The sequence below is a fragment of the Staurois parvus genome, unplaced genomic scaffold, assembly GCF_062004578.1.
Source record: "Staurois parvus isolate SC_StPar_1 unplaced genomic scaffold, SC_StPar_1.0 ptg001207l, whole genome shotgun sequence".
NCBI classification, from domain to species: Eukaryota; Metazoa; Chordata; class Amphibia; order Anura; family Ranidae; genus Staurois; species Staurois parvus.
In genome coordinates this window covers 1,020,822-1,026,681 of record NW_028319003.1, presented here as the reverse complement: position 1 = coordinate 1,026,681, position 5,860 = coordinate 1,020,822, and the positions used below count along the sequence as shown (strand labels likewise).

The 5,860-nt window shown below is 49.5% G+C and overlaps 1 pseudogene; it reads right to left on the bottom strand.

The window, feature by feature from the left end:
- Positions 1-1,067: 1,067 nt before the first annotated feature.
- Positions 1,068-5,126, bottom strand: LOC149438214 (olfactory receptor 52D1-like; annotated as a pseudogene).
- Between the last annotated feature and the right edge of the window lie 734 nt (positions 5,127-5,860).

The window sequence follows — 5,860 nt, the reverse complement described above, 5'->3', positions numbered from 1 at the left end:
TCCCCATATCCTCCTTCCCTTCTCCTTCCCCATATCCTCCTTCCCTTCTCCATATCATCCTTCTCCTTCCCCATAACCTCCTTCCCCTTCTCCATATCCTCCTTCTCCTTCCCCATATCCTCCTTCTCCTTCCCCATATCCTCCTTCTCCTTCTCCTTCCCCATATCCTCCTTCTCCTTCCCCATATCCTTCTTCTTCTTCCCCTTCCCCATATCCTTCTCCTCCTTCCCCACATCCTCCTTCTCCTTCCCCATATCCTCCTTCCCCTTCTTTATATCCTTCTCCTCCTTCCCCATATCCTCCTCCTTCCCCTTCTCCATATCCTCCTTCTCCTTCTCCTTCCCCTCCCCCATATCCTCCTTCCCCATATCCTCCTCCTTCCCCTTCTCCATATCCTCCTTCTCCTTCCCCTTCCCATATCCTTCTTCTCCTTCCCCATATCCTCCTTCCCCTTCTCCTTCCCCATATCCTCCTTCCCCTTCCCCATATCCTCCTTCCCCTTCTCCATATCCTCCTTCTCCTTCCCCATATCCTTCTGCTCCTTCCCCATATCCTCCTTCCCCTTCTCCTTCCCCATATCCTCCTTCCCCTTCTCCATATCCTCCTTCCCCTTCCCCATATCCTCCTTCCCCTTCCCCATATCCTTCTTCTCCTTCTCCTTCCCCATATCCTTCTCCTCCTTCCCCTTCCCCATATCCTCCTTCTCCTTCTTCTTCCCCTTCCCCATATCCTTCTTCTCCTTCTCCTTCCCCATATCCTTCTCCTCCTCCCCCATATCCTCCTTCTCCTTCCCCTTCCCTTCCCCCATATCCTTCTCCTCCTTCCTAAAAAATGTAATAATAATAATAATATTAATAATTTGTTATTCCTATTACTATTTTTTTTATTATTATTATATTTGTTATTTTATAATACAACATAGCAATAACAATAATAAACAACAACAGCAACTATTATTTTTTTTTATAATCAGAATAACAAAAATACAAGAATGTGTCAACAACAACAACAATAATCATAATACAAATAATAACAAGCAATAAAAACAACAAAATAATAATGCAAACAATTCAACAAATAATAATAATAATCTCAGGATGAGCGTAACTGAGTTTTTGTTTCATTTATATTTTGAAATCTGTAATTTTCTATAGAAACAATTGAGTACTGTCCGTGATACTTTTTTTATTTGCACTAACATACATGTCCTCAAAATTGTATGTTAGTGCAAATAAAAAAAGTATCACGGACAGTACTCAATTGTTTCTGTCGCAAATGCACTAATACGGCTACAATCACCTCAAGCAAAATGGTAATTTTCTATGAAATCCTTCCATTTTGATGAAATATATTGAAACCAAATGGAGAATTAAAAATGAAGGAGTTTTTTTAGAGGTACAAAGAGGTTTGAACGGCCCCTGAGGATAACAAATCTCCCTCATCTATTCATCTATCCTGGACTTGGTATTGAGCAAACAAAAAAAGCTGCTCATTAGCCTAATTTTTTTAAATTCAGAAAATAAAAAAAATCAAACAGAAAAAAAAACAAAACAAAAAACAAGAAATAAGCCCCCCAAAGCAATAATCCTCAAAAAATAATCACATGCATGCAATAAATAAATAAATAAATAAATGTCCATGACATAAAGCACCTCTCAGGTCAGATCACAATCTACGTATAATCGTTCTCTATGAAGATCTCCTGAACAATCGATGGCATCCCAATAAATACGATAGAATTTGGCGTTGGTTGTACGGGTCTGTGGTAGTCTCTGCTGAGTGGAATTGTAATGTGAATTGGTTGGAGATATTTTTCCTCCGTGTGGGTTGGATGGACAACCTCGTACGAGAACGCTACCGCATGCTGCGTGAAGAGGAGAAATCGGTCGGCCTCGGTCTTGTCACCCTCTGACCCACAATAAACCCCAACCTCTGTCTGATTTCTTTGGTCCTGGCTCCGTAAATGATGGGGTACATCATGGGGGGAACGAGGAGGTACAGATTGGCCAGCAGTATGTGGACTTGCTGTGGGATTCTCCCTTGACCCACTCTATGAGCGATGAACGAGAAGAAGGCAGGGATGTAGAACCCTCTGACCCACCATGAACCCCAACCTCTGTCTGATTTCTTTGGTCCTGGCTCCATAGATGATGGCGTACATCATGGGGGGAACAAGGAGGTACAGGTTGGCCAGCAGTATGTTGACTTGCGGTGGGATTCTCCCTTGACCCACTCTATGAGCGATGAACGAGAAGAAGGCCGGGATGTAGAACCCTCTGACCTACCATGAACCCCAACCTCTGATTTCTTTGGTCCTGCCTCTGTAGATGATGGGGTTCATCATGGGGGGGAACGAGGAGGTACAGGTTGGCCAGTAGTATGTGGACTTGGGGTGGGATTTTCCCTTGACCCACTCTATGAGCGATGAACGAGAAGAAGGCAGGGATGTAGAACCCTCTGTCTCACCATGAACCCCAACCTCTGTCTGATTTCTTTGGTCCTGGCTCCATAGATGATGGCGTACATCATGGGGGGAACGAGGAGGTACAGGTTGGCCAGCAGTATGTTGACTTGCGGTGGGATTCTCCCTTGACCCACTCTATGAGCGATGAACGAGAAGAAGGCCGGGATGTAGAACCCTCTGACCTACCATGAACCCCAACCTCTGATTTCTTTGGTCCTGCCTCTGTAGATGATGGGGTTCATCATGGGGGGGAACGAGGAGGTACAGGTTGGCTAGTAGTATGTGGACTTGGGGTGGGATTTTCCCTTGACCCACTCTATGAGCGATGAACGAGAAGAAGGCAGGGATGTAGAACCCTCTGTCTCACCATGAACCCCAACCTCTGTCTGATTTCTTTGGTCCTGGCTCTGTAGATGATGGGGTTCATCATGGGGGGAACGAGGAGGTACAGGTTGGCCAGCAGTATGTGGACTTGCGGTGGGATTCTCCCTTGACCCACTCTATGAGCGATGAAGGAGAAGAAGGCTGTTATGATCCGCCAGGTGGTGCCTCAGGCTGCCAACTGACAGACCTACTCAGAGCGTGGGGTCTAAGCCCGGGCTGTGCTTTCACCAGGGCCCCTGATGGTGGGGATGGACTTGAAACAGTCCCGGGCCAGGTCACGACCTCCGAGCAGGCCCACCAGTGGCTGAGGAGACCTCCGGGGACAGGTACCGGGAGAGCCAGATGTGAAGAGGATGGCGGCCCCAGCAGGGTAGTAACGGATCGTGGGCCCGTGAGGGTAAGCGGGGTACAGAATCGGTGGGCAAAGAGTAGTCGGGTCACACGCAGGATCAGCAGGGTAAGTCAGTCCGTAGAATGGTCAGGGCAATCCGGGTCAATCACAGGAGCAGGCAGAGTAGTCAGGACAATCCGGGTCAATCACAGGAGCAGGCAGAATAGTCAGGGCAATCCGGGTCAATCACAGGAGCAGGCAGAATAGTCAGGGCAATCCGGGTCAATCACAGGAGCAGGCAGAATAGTCAGGACAATCCGGGTCAATCACAGGAGCAGGCAGAATAGTCAGGACAATCCGGGTCAATCACAGGAGCAGGCAGAATAGTCAGGACAATCCGGGTCAATCACAGGAGCAGGCAGAATAGTCAGGGCAATCCGGGTCAATCACAGGGGCAGGCAGCGTAGTCAGGGCAATCCGGGTCAATCACAGGGGCAGGCAGCGTAGTCAGGGTCAATCAGGGTCACTAGACGGGTGCAGGAACTCAAAATCACAGAAAGACCTTGCGGCAATCTGTGACAGTGCAGGGCATCTTTAAATAGTGCGCCCTGCACTGTCATTGGCCGGCTAGGACGCGCCCCCGGCTGTCATTGGACGCCTGAGGCGCGCCCGCGGCTCCTACTGCGCATGTGCGGCGTCCTGTCAGCCGCGGCTCGCCGGGACCTAGTGCCTGTGTCCCGGCGCGATCTGCCGCCAGTGCGCATGCGCGGGGGACGGCACCGCGATCCGGGACTACGGAGCCGCGATCCCTGACAAAGGCAGGGATGTAGAACCCTCTGACCCACCATGAACCCCAATATCTGTCTGATTTCTTTGGTTCTGGTTCCGTAGATGATGGGGTTCATCAAGGGGGGAACGAGGAGGTACAGGTTGGCCAGTAGTATGTGGACTTGCGGTGGGATTTTCCCTTAACCCACTCTATGAGCGATGAACGAGAAGAAGGCCGGGATGTAGAACCCTCTGACCTACCATGAACCCCAACCTCTGTCTGATTTCTTTGGTCCTGGCTCCGTAGATGATGGGGTTCATCATGGGGGGAACGAGGAGGTACAGGTTGGCCAGCAGTATGCGGACTTGCGGTGGGATTTTCCCTTGACCCACTCTATGAGCGATGAACGAGAAGAAGGCCGGGATGTAGAAGAGGGAGATGATGCATATGTGTGCCACGCATGTGCTGAAGGCCTTGGAGCGAGCCTTGGCCTGGAGACTCATAACCTCATTGGCAATCATGATATAAGACACGATGATGAGGACCAAGTCCACCCCCGTTGAGGCAGAAGCAGCCAACATACCATAGATGTTGTTGATGGTCACATCTGCCGACGCCGCCCGGGCCATGGCCATGTGTTCACAGTACGTGTGCGCAATGACGTTGCTCTGCTGGTATGGAAGGCGGTTGAGGAGGAGGATGAGAGGAGTTATAATAAAGAAAGCTCGGACAATCGCTATCATGGCCGCCCTTTGTATGAGTGAGTTTGTCACGAGGACCGTCTACATCAGAGGAGAACAGATGGCAACATACCGGTCATAAGCCATGGTCAGCATGATGGAGGACTCAATGACAAAGAGGTAGTGGATGCAGAAGATCTGGAGGAGGCAGCCATTGAAGAGTATCTCGTGGGAACTGAACCAAAATATGCTGAGAGTCTTGGGCACAGCGGCACAACCCAGGAGGACGTCTGTCACTGTCAACATGGCCAATAAGATGTACATGGGCTGGTGGAGACCTTCATTGGCAGAGATGACCATCAGCAAGGTGGAATTTCCAAACAGAGACAGAACGTACATGATGCAGAAGGGGATGGAGATCATCACATGGGCTTCCTGTAGACCGGAAATTGCCATCAGAAGGAAATATTCTGGGTGGAAACTGGACACGTTTGACATGTTTGGAATGACGTGTACTCCCACCAGCGCAATGACGTCAGCATCTACAGAAAGAAAAAATGGGAAGTCTATCACCTACCTTGCTTCCCAATGATTTGGGTCCACCTGAGTAATATGGATTGGGATGAAACCAGCGTTCTACATCAACACAGGGACAAGGTGCCATCCCCGTGTTGAGGACATGTGTTCGGGTAGGGGGGACACTCATCCTTCCCTTTCCAGACCTGCCACCCTGCATGCTTGTGTCAGGAGCATGTAGCGCTCCTGCTCCATCACGGTTGGTAGTCTCGTTCTAGCATCCAGCATCTCCCTGTCTGTCCAACAGTAAGGGTATTGATGCGGCTAGGCTGTGGATGGAGACCACATTTGATTTAAGCCGGCCAAGCCTACAGTCTCATGCTTGTGTCAGAAGCATGTAGAGCTCCTGCTCCATCACAGTTGTTGGTCTTGTTTCAGCATCCAGCATCTCCCAGTCTGTCCACCAGTAAGGGTATTGATGCGGCCAGGCTCTGTGTGGAGACCACGCTTGATTTCAGCCAGCCAAGCCTACAGTCTCATGCTTGTGATATTGCATTCGTAACACGTGCTACAAGCTCTCTGTTTGTCAGCCCTGCTCTGCTAGTTTAGATCCCCTCATTGACAACCACTGATCAGATAACGACTACTCTCTGAATCCTGCCTGCCTTTCGACTACGGATTTGACCGTGACTATTCTGAACCTTGCCTGCCTTGTA